Source organism: Manacus vitellinus, unplaced genomic scaffold (genome assembly GCF_001715985.3).
Source record: "Manacus vitellinus isolate BGI_N305 unplaced genomic scaffold, ASM171598v3 scaffold_65_pilon, whole genome shotgun sequence".
Classification (NCBI taxonomy): Eukaryota; Metazoa; Chordata; class Aves; order Passeriformes; family Pipridae; genus Manacus; species Manacus vitellinus.
In genome coordinates, this window is record NW_021940724.1 from 1,811,190 (window position 1) to 1,830,900 (window position 19,711).

General features: G+C 41.0%; 1 long non-coding RNA gene across 3 annotated transcripts in view; it reads left to right on the plus strand.

Moving 5' to 3' along the window:
• The window catches only part of LOC108641511, an 80,731-nt gene that overhangs the window by 12,594 nt on the left and 48,426 nt on the right, over window positions 1-19,711 (plus strand). For all 3 annotated transcript variants that reach the window (XR_001922033.1, XR_001922032.2, XR_001922034.2), the window contains exon 2: window positions 11,357-11,406. This is a non-coding gene — a long non-coding RNA (uncharacterized LOC108641511). The remainder of the gene's footprint in view (window positions 1-11,356; window positions 11,407-19,711) is intronic.

The following is a 19,711-nucleotide window of genomic DNA, read 5'->3' on the forward strand; positions in this document are numbered from 1 at the left end:
CTCCACGTGCTATCTAAACTTCAGTCAAAAATTCAGGTTCAGGAGTTGCAGAAGGGATGGCAGTAAAAAGTGTTTGGATGATAGAAGGGCTGGAAAGAGGGAGCTGTGTCATGAAAGCAGCAGGCATGTCCTTGGTCACTTCTGTTAATTGCTTTTTTGGCTAAACTAGTGTCCTTTTGTGTAAATTCTCATCATATTCTAATAATACACAATCTGAGTAACTATTTATGTCTGCCCTGAATTAAGGTCTTAGATTCTCTTTCTTTTCTCTATCTTCTGTGTTACTTCCTGAAGTAATGAGTTGCAAAAAAAATAGTAAATCAGGTAATTTCCATGCTTGTATTTTTTCAGGTAAGTTTACCAAGGGGGAAAACCATCTTTAAAATGCTTCTTTCGAGGCAGAAGAACACAGTTGATCTTGAGGGACCACACAGCAGTAAGCATTACATAGCAGTAACAATAAAATTAAACATGAAAATTAACTTCAGTGCAGTTTTCAGTTTCCACAGCTAGCATTTAATAAAGGGCAAGCAGTGTTAGGAAAAGGGGGAATGGCTTTAAGCTGAAAGATCAGATTTAGATAGGATATTAGGAAGAAATTCTTTATTCTGAGGGTGGTGAGGCCCTGGTACAGGTTACCCAGAGAAGCTGTGGCTGCCCCATCCCTGGAAGTGTTCAAGGCCAGGTTGGACAGGACTTGGAGCAACGTGGTCTAGTGGAAGGTGTCCCTGCCCATGGCAGGGGGAGGGAACTGGATGATCTTTAAGGTCCCTTCCATCCCAAACCCTTCTGTGATTCTGTGGAATTTTTAGATTCATGTGTATACCAGGCCTGTAACCTTGGCTGGCTTTCTGCAGAGGATAAGAATTTTTCCACAGAAGTGCATCTTGGAGAGCTGTTAGCAGCTCTTCGGTCCTAAAACACCAGGTAATGGTAAATATTTAGCAGCTCTGTTGCTAAAAAGGGACAAGTTATTTCAAATTGGAGCTCGTTTGGCTTCCAGCTGTCATATCTTGCTGTGCCTTTCTCTCCAGGGATTGCAGGGTTGTTTGTTATTTGTCATATTCACAAAGTACCTATGAAAACAAGGTCAGGGACTCATCTCCTTAATAAAGGACGTGTTTGGCCTGGCGTCACGGAGTCTGTGTCCCAGCCAGACCCCACTCTTTTCTGAGCTCTTCCTCTGAACCCTTGCCAGTACTTTGGCTTCTTCTCAGTGTGGGTATCAGAACTGGACATGAAGTTCTAGCCTAGAATTCAGCTTGATTTGTTGCACGGACGCTGAGGGGTGATGTCATTCAGCCAAGCCCTTAATATGGTTTTGCCCTGCACTGGCCGTTCGTACCAGGATGATTCAGTACAATTCCCTCCGAGCCCTTCTGTGGGTAGAAAGTGTCCAAGTCACGGAGGAGTAGCCTGAATTCCTTCAAAAGTGAGTGATTTCTGATTTGTTTAGGCTTAAAATCAGTTGTCTTTGACCCTCAGCTCGCTATGGAGTGTTACTGTTTCCTCTTCAGTTATCTACAAACTCAACTCTAAAGTATTTTTATAATTATTATGTAGATTGCTTATAAAATTACCTGGGCCCAATCCCTTCATGTCACCCATGCTCTAATAGGGAAGGGAAAGCCTGCCATCCACTTACTTTGCATAAGAAAGGTGTTACCAGCTCTGGAAAAGATGAGGGGACTTGGGTATCCCAGGTGAATATTCTTACGGACAGAATGAGTCATTTTTGTGTGGACTTTTAACATGTGGGTGAGTGAATCATCAGGTGTTGAACAGATTAATCTTTTTTAATAGGACACTCACAAGGTAATGTTTTCTCACTGAGACAACTTGTACCTGCCTAAAGACGATATTACGGAGGCAGAAGGACAGTGACGTTGTGTGCCTTGGAGCGTGTTAACTTGGGAGATGATCCATGAAACAGCCCAGTGTTGCTTTTCATAGTCCTTGGGATGCGTGGGGAGTAGTGACCTTTAAATTATTCTGAAGAGTAGAAGAATATTGGGGAAAAGTAATAAAAAGTTGACAGATAGTTGCATAAGCAATTAAGCGAGAGTTTTGACTTCCTGATGTGCTTGTGTTATAAAGCAGTTGTTGGTAGGTTGTGTTGGTCTTTTTTTCCCAGTAAGTGATAGGACAGGAGGAAGTGGACTGGAGGGGGAGTTTAGTTTGGATATTAGGGAAAATTTATTTGCCAAATGGTTGTCAAGCACTGGCACAGCTGCCCAGGGCAGTGGTGGAGTCACCATCCCTGGAGGGATTTAAAAGATGTGTAGATGTGGCACTTGTGGACGTGGGTTAGTGGTGGCCTTGGCAATGCTGGACTCTGTGATCTTGGTGGTCTTTTCCAATCTGAATAATGCATTGTGAGTTTGCACACTTTGTGATGATGATCCAGCATGTATCAAGAGCATGGGAACCAATAAATCCATGACTGCTTGTGTTTTCTGATGAAGTGCTGAGCCCAGTGCCCATTTAGGTAGTAAAACCAGACAAAATTTCATAGATTTTATCAGTGTTGGTTTTGTTTTTTTTTTTTCAGTCCACAACCAAGTTCCAGCATCCAGAATTGTGCTTAGTGTTGGGTTTGACTGAGATCTTAAAATGACAGAGCAAAACCATCTTGCTGTTATGACTGATTTAGGATAGGAAATGAAGTACAGAATTTGGGCATGGGTAGGTAGGGTTTGAGGGCTTCAGTGAAAACTCACCACAAGTTTACGTGAAAAACTGTTGATTCTTTCCTAGAACTTGAGTTAAGGTTTAATTTTGTACCAATGCTGTGAGCTCAGGCAATGTTCTTTATAGATTTCATTATAAAGCACTTCTCAGTAGGTGTCTTTTAGAGGGTTTTGAAGGGATAAAAATTATTATAGAGAGTCTTTTCTGGACCAAAAAAACCCCCAATTTTCTGAGCAGCACAACTTTTTATCTAAGTCAGGGCTGCAGGCTGGAAATACATATTTTGGTCACCAAAGTAAATTTGAAGGGAGATGAATTAATTCATTGCAAAGGAAGGTGCAGATGCTTTTAGAATCTGACCAAATATCTGTAAGTAAAAGCATCATCTTCATCCTTACAGACTTCTGAATATGGATTTCATATAGAGTGGAAGGGTTGAACACCAGAAGTGCAATAATAATAAAAAAAAAAGAAAAAAAAAGACCACAACACCACCCCCACTCTTCACACCCCCCTCTTCCCAGCTGTCGAGCTCAGTGAATTTCACACCATGGTTGCAAGGCCAGAATGATTATGAATTAGGGTTAGCACAAAATCTAGCTATTTGAAAATTTTTACAGCGTTTTACTGTAATGGAGAGGCTGGAATTTCTCCGAAAAACAAATCTGAAATAATGCACGAGAGCAGGGAGGTCACACTTCGAAAACCCAATTCATTGTGACAGAAAATGGGATTTTTAAGCTTGTCTTTCAAACAGGCCAAATTGTGCCTTGTCCCTCTGCACTTTGCCATTTGAATTCTCATCTGCTCTGCACTCCTTCATGCTAAGTCTGCATCCCTGGGTGCAGTACATTAAAAATCTTTCATGTAATCAATGTTTTTTGACTACTGGTTGATTTTTGGCCTTCATTCTGAGTGTCCTTGGGCAAGGCCCCAGGCTGTCATGACCAAATTCACAGGAGGTGCAGGATATGGTGAGCTTTTTTAAAATATTGCACTATGAAGAGGCTCTCTGAGGGAGTATCTTTATTGTGATGAAAGTAATACACCAAGTTTTAACTGTGATTGCAGCTTCAACATAGCTCACTCTAGTTAGCCCAAGGCTATAACATACTGCTTTTTAGGATTGTAGCATAGCCATTAATGGGAATTTGTTTAGAAGGGGTGTGTGTGCCTGAAGGAAGAAGTCCATAAAAAATTAAAGCCTCCTGCTTACGATGTGCTTGGTGTGTACTGTTATCTTTGAGCTAACTAAACTGGGTGCTACAGGTGAGAGCAGCACAGCAGTTCTCTAAATAAGTCACTTCAGCCTTGAAAGCTATATTTGATAAGCTTTTGTTGGCCCCAGTAGTGTGTAACTGGTTCCTACAAATGAGTTTTCATCTGTGTGCTCAGTGATTTACAGCTCTTTGAGTATGGAGCGGTGTCTCTGCTTTAGGAATGGCAGAAGATATGTGGCTTTCAAATATCCTTACAGAAAGTAGAATTTAATGAAAAGGTTTACAGTAATTGGTGATAAAGATAACAGTCCAGTTCCAGGTCCTCAATGCATGACCCCTCGCTCTGGCCAGTGTCACCTTTCCTTATATTGGCAACTTTCTTTTCATATAAAAAGAAGGCAGATTTAGATTAGATATCAGGAAGAAATCCTTCCCTGTGAGGGTGGTGAGGCCCTGGCACAGGTTGCCCAGAGAAGCTGTGGCTACCCCATTCCTGGAAGGGTTCAAGGCCAGGTTAAATAGGACTTGGAGCAACCTGGGATAGTGGAAGGTGTCCCTGCCCATGACAGAGGGTTGGAATAAGATGATTCTTAAGGTCCCTTCCAACCCAAACTATTCTAGGACTCTATGATTCTCTAATATATAATAATACACTTTTTAAAGACCATTTCTATTCATGGCAATATTAAGAGGTATTGTGTCAAAGAACAAATTCTTTTATTGCTGCAAAAGGAGTATTTATAGAAATAAGCTCCATGCCAGTCTCAGCTCCCTGCTTGCTGCCCTGTTTTAAAGGAGGTGTGAGAACTGTGAATGCATCCTTCAGGGTTTCAGGAAAGCATTGATACTTCAGTTGGCTGTGCCAGAACACCTCAGTGTATGTTAAGATTTAGTAACATCCCCTGCAGACAAGTCAGAGTTCCCCAAGAAATGCCAAATGGAAACCAAAACCAATGTAAAGGCAGAAAAAAAAAAAAAAGCCTGATATACCATCACAGATATAACAATCTATCTTAATTTCCCCAAGAAAACTGTAGTGTGTTGGTGGCTTTTCTTCTTCCCACTCCTTTTGGCACAGCATGTTCTCCTGGGACCGTGGACAGGAAAACTGCTGTGTTCCACACAGGACTCTATTATCCTGCTCTAATTATGCTCAGTGTGGCAGTTACTACTCTTAAGAACATGCTACACTCATGGTGTAAAAAATTACAAGAATTTAGCTTTTAGTTTATTTGCCCTCCCATTTGGAGAGAACACTTAATGTGATTTCATACAATAAAACCAACTATGTGAGCGTTCACAGAGGTGATTTTCTAAATTTAAGATTTCCTTTGAATCTGTTCTTATCACAGATAGATTGGATTACTATGGGCTGTGTCAGCATGAGTCACTTGTAAGTGCCTGTTAATCCAATAAACCTGAGCGGTTTCTTATGGAAATACTATTTTCTGATTTCTATTTATATGATGGTCCTGGCCTTGTTGAATCCACACTGACTTCACTGGAAATATCTCTTTGGAAAAAACTGGTATAATTTCGTATGTTAATGGAAATTGCAGTGAAGCAGTAAAATGAAAAAATAGCCTCGAGTAATTAATAAATGGTTTAGAAGTTCTTTGTGTCAACTTTATTAGGTATTTTGTAACGATACTGCCCGAAACTAAAAATAATCATCCTCAGAAGAGGTCATTTTATTGTGGTGGGTTTTTTTCAGTTATTAATATTGTTTTACTCTCCCTTAATATTGTTTTCATACTATACTGCAAGTTGTTTTCCTTCTGTTGTTGCCATTGCCCTACTCAGTGATGGTGGTTGCATCACCCTGGGCTTTAATTTCCCACCCATAACATACTCAATTACTGAAAACTAAACAGTTAAGAAAAGAAAAGTAGCTGGTGTAAAATCTTAGCTTAAGCCTTTTTGTGTTTTACTTGTGCAACAACTGGTATTCAGTGGCAGCAGAAGGCAAAAGCTTTGCCTTTGGAATATTTGCCTGAAATAAGAAGAAAAAAATCAGGATAAGAAATGTTTTTCTAGCCTGAGATCCAATGTGCTTCTGAACCAGAGAAGGTCTAAACACTCTTAAAAGCTGTCTGGTAAAACTGGTCCTTTTTCAAGCTAGAAAGTGCAGAATATAAAGATTTATGTTATACATCGGGAATTTCTAGTGCTGAGGTGGGGAAAAAAATGCATTTACTGGAAATAGTTTGACAGAATTCAGCATTTGTAACACGTGCAACAGTGCTGCTACTGTAAGGCACCACAATTTTCATAATCTTAAATTTACATGCACGTACCAAGTTTCCAAATATCTTCCTCCTCTCTGTCTCTGCCGCTGAATTTTCTCATGCGTGGTATGAGGGATGGGATGCTGAAAATCCCTGGATTTTTGACGTGTTAAGACAGACTTCTGTAGCTGTTGACTGCCTACATGATGACACATGGAATGTTTATTGAGCCTGTGCAGTAAATGCTGCTGAGGGAGCTGGATCCGTAGTGGAGGGGATGAGGAATTATAAATCCTGATCCCTGGCGTTTTGCAGAGGCAGCTCAAGACTGTGAGGTTGAGATTTCAGATCTGTTAGTGATAGTAGTTTATTGGTAGCTACTTCAGATCCTAATCAATTGAGATTTCAGCTAATTTTACCAGCTAAGCAGATCTCCTGGTCTAGTGGAAGGTGTCCCTGCCCATGGCAGGGGGTTGGAACTGGATGATCTGCAAGGTCCCTTTCAACCCAAACTATTTTATGATTCTCTGATCTCTCCAGAAGATACTCAAAGGAGTATAGAGGCTACATGGAGACCTGAGGCTTAACAATGTCTAGAGTAAAAGCACAAGAGAAAAGGGAAAACAAAGCTGTGCATCATGTTGGTATATTAAATTTAAGTCATTTGAAAAGTAGGAACAAGGACACAATTTAAAACTAATGTAAAAGCATATTAGAATCACAGGATGGTTTGGGTTGGAAGGGACCTTAAAAATTATTTTATTCTGTTCTTATTCATGGGCAGGGACACCTTCCACTAGACCAGGTTGCTCCAAGCCCTTTCCAACCTTGCCTTGAACACTTCCAGGGATGGGGCATCCACAGCTTCTCTGGGAAACAATTAGATAGGGATTATGTAAAAATCTAAAGTAAAAAGACATGGGTAACCAGCATTAATAGGGGACATGAAAAGACCTTGTAAATACATTGGAAGCTGGAGGGAGTCAAGGGAAAATGCAGGTCTCCTCCTTAGCAGAGTGATGATAATAAATAAGAGATACCACACTGAATAAACTGCTGGGTGTAATTGTCTAAAGGAACCAAAATCCCTTTGGACTCGCTGTGGGAATAATTTTGGTAATTAACAGGTCTCATTTGAGAGCAGTGTATTGTGATTTTTCCCATCTGAGACCAGTGCAGGCTCTGGCATTTTACTGGAAAGCAGGATGTTTAGGCAGGCTGACTGAGAGGGTCAGAGGCAAAATTTCTTCAGACATCAGTACTTCAAAAAGCAAGAATTAAAAAGCATTTATATAAGTATATTTGTTACTGTGGATTGGGCAGTTTAGGTAAGGCCAAATCACTGTATCTAATCCAGATGGGCTGTGTAGGAAAAAGAGCAGTGTATGGATAGATGCTGAGTGTAAAGTTGTGGTCTGAAACCTGCTTAGAGCTCTTTCCTTTAAAGTCATGAGTTGCTAAGACTTCCTGATCCCAGGGCTTTTCTGGGGGAATATGAGACAATAAAAATTCTGCTCATAAGAGGAGGTTTTTTTTTAATTTCTTTGTGGTCAGCAAAGTGGTGCACATTACCAAGAAGTTCTGTTCCCTTCCAAACACAGACAGTAACCATAAAACCAGAAATAGGGATTTTTTTTTTTGTGGTCTATGACACAAAATACTCCCATAGAGGTATTCAAGGACTCTCACCCCAGGTATGTGAATAAGGCTGAGTTTATCCAGCAGGTTTTCTGGTTTGTATGGAATCATAGAATGGTTTGAATTGGAAAAGATTTCTAAGATCACCAAGTCCAACCATCAGCTTGAAAGCACCACCATATTCACCACCAAACCACCTTCTCAAGTGACATATCCACATGTTTTTTGGACACTTCCAGGAATGATGACCCCACCACTTCCCTGAGCAGCCTGTTTGATGCTTGACCACTCTTTCCATGAAGAAATTTTTCCTGATATCCAGTCTAAACCTTCCTTGACACTACTTGAGGCCATTTCCTTTCGTCCTGTTGTCCTCTTGCCTTGTTCATCCTTCAGCAAGAGTATCTGTCCCGTTTGTTATCCTGGGAATGTCTGTATGGAGTCCTTCCTGGATCTGAAAAAGGGGATCCAGTCATACCACGTGTGTTGGTTTTCATGGCACGTTCAGTGTCTCTGTCCTGCTACACGTGGATAAACTTTCCTGCAGGCAAGGTTGACATTAACCTGTTCAGCTCCAGGTACAATCAGGCGAGCAGGAAACTCAGGCTGAACAGAAAATGTTTGGGGAGGCAGTAAACATTTCGCTGATGGGAGTATGAATATATATTGAGGGTAGAGCTTGGTCCTTAATTTAAGTTTTCTGGATGAGGTCAGTGGAAGGACAAAGCTCATGGTAGGTCAGGTGGAGAGAGGAAGCCTTGCAGCAAATATTTTTATGTACAGAGCTCCAGCCTGTACATGCTGTTCAGCACCTACGAGGGAGGGCTGAGCCTGCTCTGCAGCCTGAGATTTCTCACTCTGCTCCCAGGAAGAACATGCTGAGGGTACCTTTTACCAGCAGTACATATTCTAAAATTAAAGGTTCAGTTAATAAGTCATTTTAGCAACAACAGCAACAACAGAATTACAGTCTGTTCCTTGGGCTTTGTGCAAAACTAAGTGCTGCGTACTCAAATGGAATTATATATTTTCTTCTGGGAGCGAGAGATCCAATTTCTGTGCCATTTTACGAGATAGGTTTGGTACTGGCTGTTTATCAGACATTGAGAGCACTGCAGAGAGGGAAGGGGGTGGAAGAAAAAAAAACCTCAAAAAGTAGTAGCAGAAGATGCTTTAGTAGTTAAGTAGTTCTTTTGTAGGAGAATTGTTTCCAGGACGACAGGGTTGATGGAGTTATAAAGTGAGTGTGTGTTTCCTTTCCTCTTCTGCTTGTTACTAATCAGTGAGGTAGGAAAACCTCTCTCTGTACCCGAGTTGTTACATCAGTTATTTTTAGTCTGTCCTACCTTGTCTACATGGCTCTTTTCAGCTGTTTAGGAGATATCTGGTATGCAAGAAATCATATTTGCCTTGTTGTTTGTTAAGATCACAGGGTATTTTAAAAAATCAAAATCTGGACCTTGAACAGCTCTGTTTGGTATTTTTTTTTTGGTGTGCATTTGTTTTTCATAGAAATAAAACAGCTTTGTGCTTTAAGTTTCAAGCTCATCTCGCTGGTGGGATGCGAGTTTCTTTCACTGTTTGCACAGAATTTTTTCTCTGTTGATATAATACATATTTTTTTGTATATACTAATGATATACTGTCATGCAAATGATTTGGAATAAATTAGAGTATTAATTTTCTCCTAGAGTATATTCAGCTGTAGGACTCCATTGTGAGATCTATTTTCAACTGGAGTTTGGAATTTGGAATAAGAAGGCACTGAATTAAATGTAGTTGCCAATTTTAAAGGGGCACAGCTCGCATAAAATCACATCCATCTCCAAAATATGTTGATCTATTTAAAATCTGGAGGAGTATGATGAAATCTGCACTTGTGTGGTTTTCCTTTGTATATTTGATTGTACTCTGAGCTTAATTTTTTTCTGGATTGTTTTTTTCCTGCACAACATTTTGAGAAAGAAACGTCTTTTTTTTTTTTTTTTTTTTTTTAAAACCACAAATATTGGCTGTGCATTTTGCAGGCAAAAAAATAACAAAAATAGTGGCCAGGTCATTAGTGAAAAACACACTTTGTAAAACTCTATTGTTGTGCTAAATTAAATAGCTTAAAGTTTAATGGTGCCCCTTATAAAGGAGTTCGATGATTTCATACCCCCTAATGATACATGTATTTATTTCATATTGAGATTTTAGGACCCAAGATTAAGAAAACACTTCTCATGCATAGTTGTCTGATGAATTAATGAGATAATTGTCTTCCTTCTGAAGGCATCGGGGTTCTGCTGATGCTGGAGGTTGGATGCCATGTGCCAAGATCTGTGTGATCACTTTGTGAACAATGGAGTTTTATTCTTTGGATTTGTTTTTCTGTCCAGTTCTATGATCCTTTTATTGATTTGGGGGAAAGCAGTATGACCACCATGCTCAGGTGACTGATTACTGCACCATCTCCATATCCTAGGGCTTTCTAACTTCTTGGGAAGGGGAGTGAAGCAGTTTGACAAATCCATGTTGGCATTTACTTGTTGCTTTGTTATTCCTTCCTGGCTGCAAAGCAAAAACCAGAATTCTTTCTGCCTGGTGTCCTCCTCTTTCCATCTCTCTCTCTTTTTTTTTTTAATAGTCTCTTTTTTTTTTTCCTTGAAAATTACCATTTCCAGCAGAAGAAGAACAGCCCTAACCTTGAGTGATGAGATGTCTCTGTGCTTCATTTTCCAGTACATCCCCACTTACTTAGTTTTTCCATTATCTGGAGCATACCAGTTCTTCATGGAGGTTTGAGTACTTCTTCCAGGTCGCTACTTGGCCTAGTAAGGGAATGAGGAATTTTTTTGCAGCTTCTGCTGGAAGTTTACTAATTATGTGGTTAAATAGAGAATGTAGCATCGGAGCATTCTTTTTCAGGACAATACCCTCATAACTCTACTTAGGAGATTTTTGTGTCTGGTTTTTTGGTTGCTTGCCTTTATTTTTTTTGTTTCAATTCCCAGTAAGGTATGGATATACCTTCTCTATTTCTACAGGTAATTCAAAGTACAAAGCAGGACATAATGGCCAACCCCTTCAATATTGAGCTCCCACTGAAGTGTTTTACGGTGCCTGAAACTTTGGGCAACCAGATATGACCCCAAACCAAGGGCAGGTCATCACCTTTCTGAATTTTAGGTGCTGAAGGCCAACAAGAAGCAGTCACAGATCTAGCAAGACTACAAAGATATCTTTGAGCAGTTAGATATTTTCTTTTTATTTGTTTATTCATTTTCTCTATGACTACGAGGAATTTCTTTGGTCAACTCTGCAGTAGGTTTTGGGTTTTATTTCTAGTTCTTCAGTGTTATGCTCTAATCACCAGGCAGTCTCCATGGTTCATCTTGATAGAGCTGTGTCATGTAGGAGAAATAGTCTGGCAATCAAAATCAGAGAAACAGAAAAGGAAGGAGGGAAATATTTTCCAGTGTTGACTGAAAGCAAACAGTAAGCTTCAAGCATTAATTAACAATGTAATGAGAAACTTCAGTTCAAGCAAATACTTCATTTTTTTTAACAGAATTTGTCTTCTTTCTTGTGTTGCAGAAAAAGGAAAGGTGGCTGAGTTGTACAAGTGAACCAGGACAATCCAAAACGTAAGTCAAAGAAGGATGTTCATCTTCCTCTTTTATAAGACTGTAGGTCAGTTGTTCTCTAAGACATCCATTTAATTAAAAAGGCAATTAGCTTTCCTCATTTCCCAGACTGTGAGTGCAGTTTGTAGAACTGAGTTCCCTGGTTTGGAGCCACGTGGCTCAGGGTGAAGTTGCATGAGGTGGATCACTTTTCTCCTTTTCTCATCACTGTGTCAAGGCATAAAGGAGTTCAGGGTTGGGTTATGTGCTTACAAAATTACTGCTGTTGTAGCTGCTGTGGTCCAAGGATGTGGAGAGGAGAGGTTTGAAGGCAGGAAGGGCTGGAAAGGGATTTTGAGCTCCAAAACTTTGTATCAGCTGGTATGAGAAAACCTTAAACCTTCCTTTCAGGCTGCTGTATTTTGACTGAGTATCTTGGAATACATTAAAAACATTTACTTGAGTATTGTAAGTCTTCATGGTTTGATGGGGTTTTGAGAAACCTGGTCTAGTGGAAGGTGTCCCTGCCCATGGAACTGTAGATGCTCTTTAGGGTCCATTCCAACCCAGACCATTCTGTAGTTCTCTGGTTTAGCACAAGAATTTTTTCCATTTTGGTGAAGAAAGCAGCATGTTTTTCCGTGGTGTTTTGCATAGCAAGCCTCATAGATCATCTCCCTGATTCATTTGTAGTAGACAATGGCAAATTTTAAAGAGAGATGCTTTTAACTGTCTTGAACAGAGCATGTTCTGTGCGACAACAACATCTATATTGCAATTGTAATAACAAAACCCAAGATGATTCTGAATTTAGTTTCACACCAGCTAACAAGTGGACTCATTAAAAGGTGGTGTGAGGTTTTCTATGTATTGTTGACTCAACTCTAAAACATCTATAACTCTGCAAAATGTGTCTCAACTTGTTTACTAAGTGATAAGTATATTTTTAACGCATAGGTTTTGAAATTATTGGTGACTCCAGTTTGTCAAACAGCCCTTGTGGGGTGCTTTAGTTATTTCTTTATTAGTTATATATGAACGGCATTTTAATTTATACCTGCGTCTCTTTGTCTGAAAAGTTTTAAGTAATTCTGCAGGCTTGGTTTTTATAGACATTCAGTGTTAAGGAAAAAAAAAAAGGGTAGTAGAACATGTGTCAGGCATCTGCAATTCCTTCAGCATCATGTTTTCCACACTGATTTAATAGCTATTGAGTCTCCTCAAATGTCCTTGTTTCCAAGACCTGTTTTATGGTAATAAATCATCTTGACTGTAAAATTCTTGAAATGATTCAGTAGGGAGACCGTTTCCTTAGCACATTCCCTGGGAGATCATAGATAGAAATGGAAAAGTCTTTAACCTGGTCGACTTTTTCCCTGCAATACGTGTGGTCAGTGCTGGAAGCGATAACGAAATCACCAACATTTGTTCTGGTGAACTGCCGTTGTCCAGTTTTATTTCCTGGTAATTTACAGTGATTTTTCTGTTAGAGATCCTAAATTACTTGGAGAAATGCCAAGCCAGGTAAAGAATAAAAGCTGTGGGATGATGGTCTTGAAGGTCCTTTCCAACTGAGACCATTCTATGATAATGGAATCGTCCTTTAGGTTGTTTCAGTCTCAGGGAAGCAGTAATATCTGGGATTAGTTCTTCCATGGGCATTTCCTTAAAATAATCAGGCTTTGTGTTCTGGGATTCTTGATTCTCTTTCCTACCTCAGGACAGTAAATAAAGCTTTGCATCTAGCCCAAGATTCATAGCAGATTAATGTATTAAATTAGATTAAATCTCTTGCATTTGTTTTGGAAAAGGGAACCTTGTATTCTTACAGGCCTCACCTGCCAAACAGAGAGATTTCCATTTAAACTGTGCATTTTAATCAGATGCTTCTACTGCAAGGCATAAACCTTACGTTTTTCAATGGTATACTTTAAATAATGATCTGAAATAGCTTTTGTTTTAGTCATGATAGTAGTCTCTGCTCAAAAGGTGGGCTCCAAGATTCCATCTGCCCTGCAGGATCTTGGCAAGGGTATATTGTGTCATGTCAGTGTATCCATCCCAGTTCATGTCTTACAGAAAAAGAGGTTAATACCAGGCACACAGACATGTTTAGGGTTGGTAGAAAAATTTCTTGTCACAGTCCTGTTTAAATGGTTGGTTGTGTGAAGACAGAGGGTGGTCTTAAGAAGGGACCAGATCATTAGAAGCTTTCTGCTGGCTGAGTAAGCTCTGCCAACTCACTTTCCTTCCACAGAGTTGCTCTGTCGGTTGTGTTTGTCCCATGTACCTGTGAAATGAGGGCACCAGGGCTGCTTCAACTTTCAGACACAGTATTAATATTTTGACTCTTTAGCAGTATCTAACCTCAAGAGACAGCCCACGCCTTGCCCATCTGTGAGCAAATAGGTGACTTGGAGCATATTGCCCTTCACTCTGAATGACAGAGAGAGTTTGAAGAGAAAAGGACAGGCAGCAAGGGTAAATTTTCCTCTTTAGATATCCCTTTGCTTCTGAGAAGGTCCACAGGCATGGATGGCATAAATGGAGACAAACCCCAAAGAGGTCAGTGTTGTTGGAAGTGTGAGGAGTAGCCATTCCCACAGGCAGTGGGTATTCAAAAGAAAACTCTCCATTTGACAGTGATGTCTTCTGGATGACTTAGAAACATAAAAAAACACAACTTGGTTGTAAAAGAAGGCTTTTAATTTATGTCAGATGTGAAAGTACCTGTAAGTTTGATGTGTGCTTTGCAGAAAGTGAGGAGCGTGCTAAGATCAGTTTTTAGATTTCCATTTTGTGAGTTGCCTCTGTGGCTTGACATAGAAAACTCTGGCACCACCATTAACACTGAGAAATTTTGGTGTGTCTTTTGTGGGAGCCATCCTTGTGCCCCAGAGGTAGGAGCTGTGTGCTGAAGTGGTCTGTGTTACTCGCTGCATTTCACGGGGCTAAAAAATGGTCTGGCAGTGTTTTGGATAATTGTTTCATCTCTGCCTGCAGTGAAGTGTACCTAGAGCTGAACAGATAATACATAAAATACATTGTACATTATGTTAATTCAGCAAATGGAAACATCATAAATATATATATATATTTAGCTGCATCTTAACACTTTTAATTTTCATACGGTTTCCAAGCACTCTTTTCTCTCCTCGTAAGATAAAAAATGAGTGCTAGTTCAAACCTGTATTCAATGTGCCTATAGGAAAAAGAATTTGCCTTTAGATAAAAATTTAGGACTTTTTTTTTTTCCCCTTATTTTCTTGGTTCTGAAATACTAAATCCTTTTATACTGTATGTGTCCAGAAGAGGAGATAATGGGTGAGGTACCACATCAAGAAAAAAAAAATATCTGTGGAGCTCAGAATTAACACTTAAAGCTACGTGGAAAATCTTTCTGGATTGCAAAGTAGGATTTAAGTTTTTTTAAATGAAAGGATGGTAGGACACAGAGATGGAGCCTGGAGATCTGTGTGCTGTTTGTGCTTCTCATCTGTTGCATAAGCTTGGACAAGCTGCTTTACATTTTCCTGCTTCACTTCTCCTGTCAGAGATCTGTGTGTTTTACTTGCTGTTGGGAAGGCACTTCAAAATCTTCAATTAGTATTATCGTGGACTTCTCTAAGCTTACTTCAAATCCATTTCCTCCTCACTCTTGCCTTTCTAAAGACAAGAATAAATAGATTTTTTTTTTTTCAAATGGCATTGATTGACTGATATTCTGCAGCTGCTTAAGGTAGGATTTAACTGGTGCTTTCTATTGTCTGAGCATCCACTGAGCAGCTCCAAATCAAGAGTCCTGTTGGGTACATCGTGTCTCTGGTTCTGTCAGGGACATGGTCTGCCAGGAGGTACTTCCTTCTTGTTTTTAATCAGCAGCCTGGAGTTTCCAAACCTCCTGGAGTAACAGACCTTTGCAGGCAGCTTTACACTCCCATTGGCTGATCTTACACATAAATCAGCCGGATCTTGGAGCATTGTGGATGGGTGGCTGACCCAGGTGACACTGGAAACACAGTTTGTATCACCAGAAATCACTGTCAGGCTTTTGATGTGCTCTGCAGGGTCCTCGGGTGTGTGGCACAGCATTCCTGAACACCTCATCACCTCCTGGCCCCCGGAGGTGCGGGGCCGATGGACCAAACTGGGGCACAGCGAGTGTGAACCTCAGTGCAGAGAGTTCTTGTCTGAGGTGCTTCTGCTCCTGCAAATGCAAGAAATGAATTCTCAAGCAGGAATTTACACTGTGTGGGTGCAGTGGTTAACCAGGAAAATGCATCGATCCTGCGCAGCCAGGTGCTCCAGAAATAGTTTAGTTTATAGAGTTAAATCACCCCACTAAGAAGAAACCACTCTCCAGTGAAACATCCGTGCCCAGAAGCAGCTGCCACACTGCTGGGCAGCTTTGCATTCTCCATTAATGTTACCAGTGTTCTGGCAAGGGTCCCACGTAGGGAGCTGAGGAAGTGGATGGTATAAAAGCAGAACTCTTTGGGTTTTTTGTTCTGCCTTGACCCGTCAGCCCTTCCCGCGACTGTGCTGTGACAGAGCATCTGCATTCCACGTCTGGGGACACACGGAGAGTGAACTCCTGAAGGACGTTTGCTGATCCCTGTGCTTTGGTTCAGGGGTGTGAAAAGCCCTGCAGGCTGTACACAAGCGAACTGTAATTTATTTTAATTAAATACAATAGCTGCACACACACTGCAGAAGGGATAAGACAGGGATTCCCCACCTCTGATTTATCGTCTTGCTGCTTGGATTTCTTTGCTATTGTCTTCCCACTCACAGATTTATGCGGAGATGTCTCATCCTCTCCCTCCTGTGCTGTTAGCATTGGCATCTATCTTTTGAAATACAGCAAATTTTCTGAGATTTTTTCAGTTGTTGAGAAGCCTTTCCTGCTGTATGATAGCGGAGGCATCCCTGCCCTTCCTGACACACACACCCCTGTGCAACGTTTATTTTAAATAGAGAGCTACAGGAAGCAAAATCCTGATCCCTTGGGAGCCTTCTCATAGCTGATTTTCATTTTTTGAATGAGGGAGCTGGGAGTACCCACCCTGGGGCTGGCAGGCAGCCTGGCAGGAAGCCGGACAGACTGGCCTGCTGGCCAATCTTGTTGCCTTTTATAGAGCTTTTTTGGTGAAATCAGCACATTTCCATGCAATCAGTGCTTTGCAGTGTAAAATTGTTCTGTGTTTGGAAGGTTTTTCAGCGAGTCTGGTTTTAGATTGCAGCTTGTGACTTTGGGAAATGGTTGACTAATTTTAATAATTACTAGAGAAGATTTTGTGAGAAGAGATATTGGGTTTCTGGGGAAGAAAATCCTCCTGGAAGGATGTTCTTCATCCACTGTGAGGGATTGCCTGATGGATGTCACTGTTCAGGGAGGTGAGTTGGCTGGCAGGGGCCTTACATTCCCCATCCACAAGTCTTACACAACAGGAACTGTTTCTGATAAAATTGCTGCCCAGTGTTTTCCCTTTTCTTAGAATGGCTTACTTGGGGGAAATCCAAATCATGTAGGACCTGGATCTCCCACCTCTTCTGGCAGGGCAAAGTGATAGCAGTCACTGGGGAAATAAAACCTGGGAGAAGGGATGGAAACCTTTAGGTCTGGAGGACAGTGTGTAGCTGCACTCCATCTACACAGCCTGCAGCTCAGTCAGGACTCCTCCTCCCTTGGGCCATGGAAGGGTTGAGAGGAAGCTGAACCTGCATTCCCAAGGTACTGCACTGCTGCTGAACAAGGTTGGCATTTCCTGGACTTCTTGAGCCTCTGATGTAAAACCCCTCAAATCCACCGACACAGCAGAACCATCCATCTGGCACTTCAGACAGGTCAGGCTGATCCTGAATGTGTTTTCTCTCTTAATTCCCTTTCAGTAAATGAATCTGCCTCCTTGGAAGGTTCTTTGCATTAGGAAGCATTGTGAGGCTGTGAGTTTAGAATGAATCACCAATTAGCAGTTCAGTGGAAATAATTTCAAGTAAAATCAGACTTTGTTTGCTCAAGTAGTTGGTACTTTCAGAGGGAACCTGAATGTGACCTGGATTGTCCAAAGCAGCTCATGTTGTAGTGGCCTCTGAGTATGTCCTTAGAACAGATCTGATGTTTACACAAACATTACAGATCCTCTGTGTAATTTTACATGGGCCGCTCTTAAATGGAATGCACTAGGGAAAGATATATTTGAAAATGCAAAAGACTTTTTATTTGTATGTTTGGGGGTTTTTTTGTTGGCCGTTGGAGCTCCAGTATTTGCACAATCACTGTGTGAAAGCTGAATGCATAAATCCCATTGGAGGGGAACCCACACGATAACCAAGAGCACCAGTAAAAAACTAAATAAGGAAACTCTCCCATTGTGTAATTAGTCTGAATAGGTTTGCTGGGTTCTTGTGTGCATAGATTGTAACTTCACAAGATCCCATCCAGGTATACGATAGATAAGTAGTTCCTAAGAATAAAACTTGTATAATAGGAAAGTTTGGCCTTTGTATCCAGAGGCTAAACTGGTTGAACAAACATCAAATATTGACCTGCAGACTGGTTTTTTCCATACCCAAGAGGCGTGAGTCAGATTTTGCTGAATGAGTCAAATCTGTCCTCAGATTCATTTGAAGACACTGATGGATGTATAGCTTGGACCAGTGTTCTGCATAGAAACGGCTTGTGAAGCTGATTTAGTTTGCAGCATCCCTGTGAGAGGGAAGGGGCACAGGATGGACAGAGGCGATGGGGAAGCAGCTCAGATGAGCCTCCGTGCCTCAAAGGGCAGGGAACCCTCCTGCAGCATGGAGGGGGGACACAGATTCCCTGTGGGAGTCATCCAGGGCCTGAGAGATGGTTAATGTGTGTGTGCTGCTCCTTGGAGAGGCTGCTCAGCTGTGCTCCTGAGCCTGACAGGAGGGGGACATGAGGGTGAAGGTTGTCCCTGGGCTTTAAACAAACAAAAGGCCTACTCGCCTCATCCCTTGAGATGCATGTTGGGCTTCCAGACACAAACCCTCTGATACCTTCCTGGAAATAAATCCCTTTCCCTTTGCTCTGCATTCCTTCCCTTTATCTTCACCTGGCCAGCATTCCTGTGCATAAAGCTGTCCTCCCAGGTCAAGTGTCTGGAGCTGCCACCCTTCACCAGGATGTGACTCCTGCATGGTTTGCTGGTTGTGTCATGCAGGAACACTCCCTTTCCTCGGGAGGAATTACATGACCATTGAACTTCGAGGCACAGGCACCTTCCAAGTCTCAGTTTCTTCTCCTCTGTTCCCATGTTTAACCCTCCCTCTGAGAAATCTCTCTTTGGATTGTGACTTTGGACCAGGAAATGAATTTGATGGCTCCATTCTCAAGCATCAGTCTTTGGCCGCAGTCAACATCCTAATATTGTGCTCAGGAGAGTGACTAATCCCTGCTGTCTTCAATGAACTACTAGACAGGCATGTGTTTATATTCCCTATTTCTTTGTGTAATCAACCTAGAAGGAATTTTTTAGATTTGCCTTTTTTCCGCAGTTTTTTTGGTGGGGACCCAGAGGAAATGAGTGATGGAATTCAAATGCAGCAGTTGAAAGATTTTTGCCATTACTTATTTGTGGGTACAAAGATGGGTTGGCAGCATCAGATACATGATATGCACAATCGCTTGTAGGTCTCTGGCTGATTTTAATTCTTCCCATAATTCAAACCAGCCCTGAGTTGTCTTCACTCTCAATGAAGAACGTCATGTTTTTAGAAATTTATTGGGTTTAGATCATTCAGATCTTCACTATCTTTTCTAAATGATTTTGATTTATAAGATGATGATTGTAGAAGAGTGGAATTCAGGAGATCAGCAAGCAATCCTGTCACTTTTTTTCTTTTTTTTTATTCCTCTATTTTAATTCTGGCAAAGTTTTGTGAAACATACAGTGTTTGAAAGGTGTTTTTACTTTGCACTCTTACTCTTTTTCTGTCTAGTTCCTTGCTTGAATTCCATCTCTGTGAGTATGTGACTCCATTACCCTCCTTCACTTCCAGTCTGCCAGTAATCTCTGAGTTAATTAGCAAGAAGCTGAGAGCAATAGGTTTGAGGTTTGTCATGCTAAGATATCTCTTTGGGAAACTCTGTGTTCCAGTTGGGGAAAGTAGCTTTTGCCTAAGGGAATTTAGAAGTCTGCTTCGCTGTCATGCTGACCTGCAAAGCTGTTTCTCTCTCTGATGTTCATGTAAATTTTTATTCCTAAGGAATTTAACAAGATTCACCATCGGCAGTTGCCTCTCTCTGACAGCTGCTCAAGAACATAGTTTAAAGTAAGCCTGTAATTTTTGGCACCTG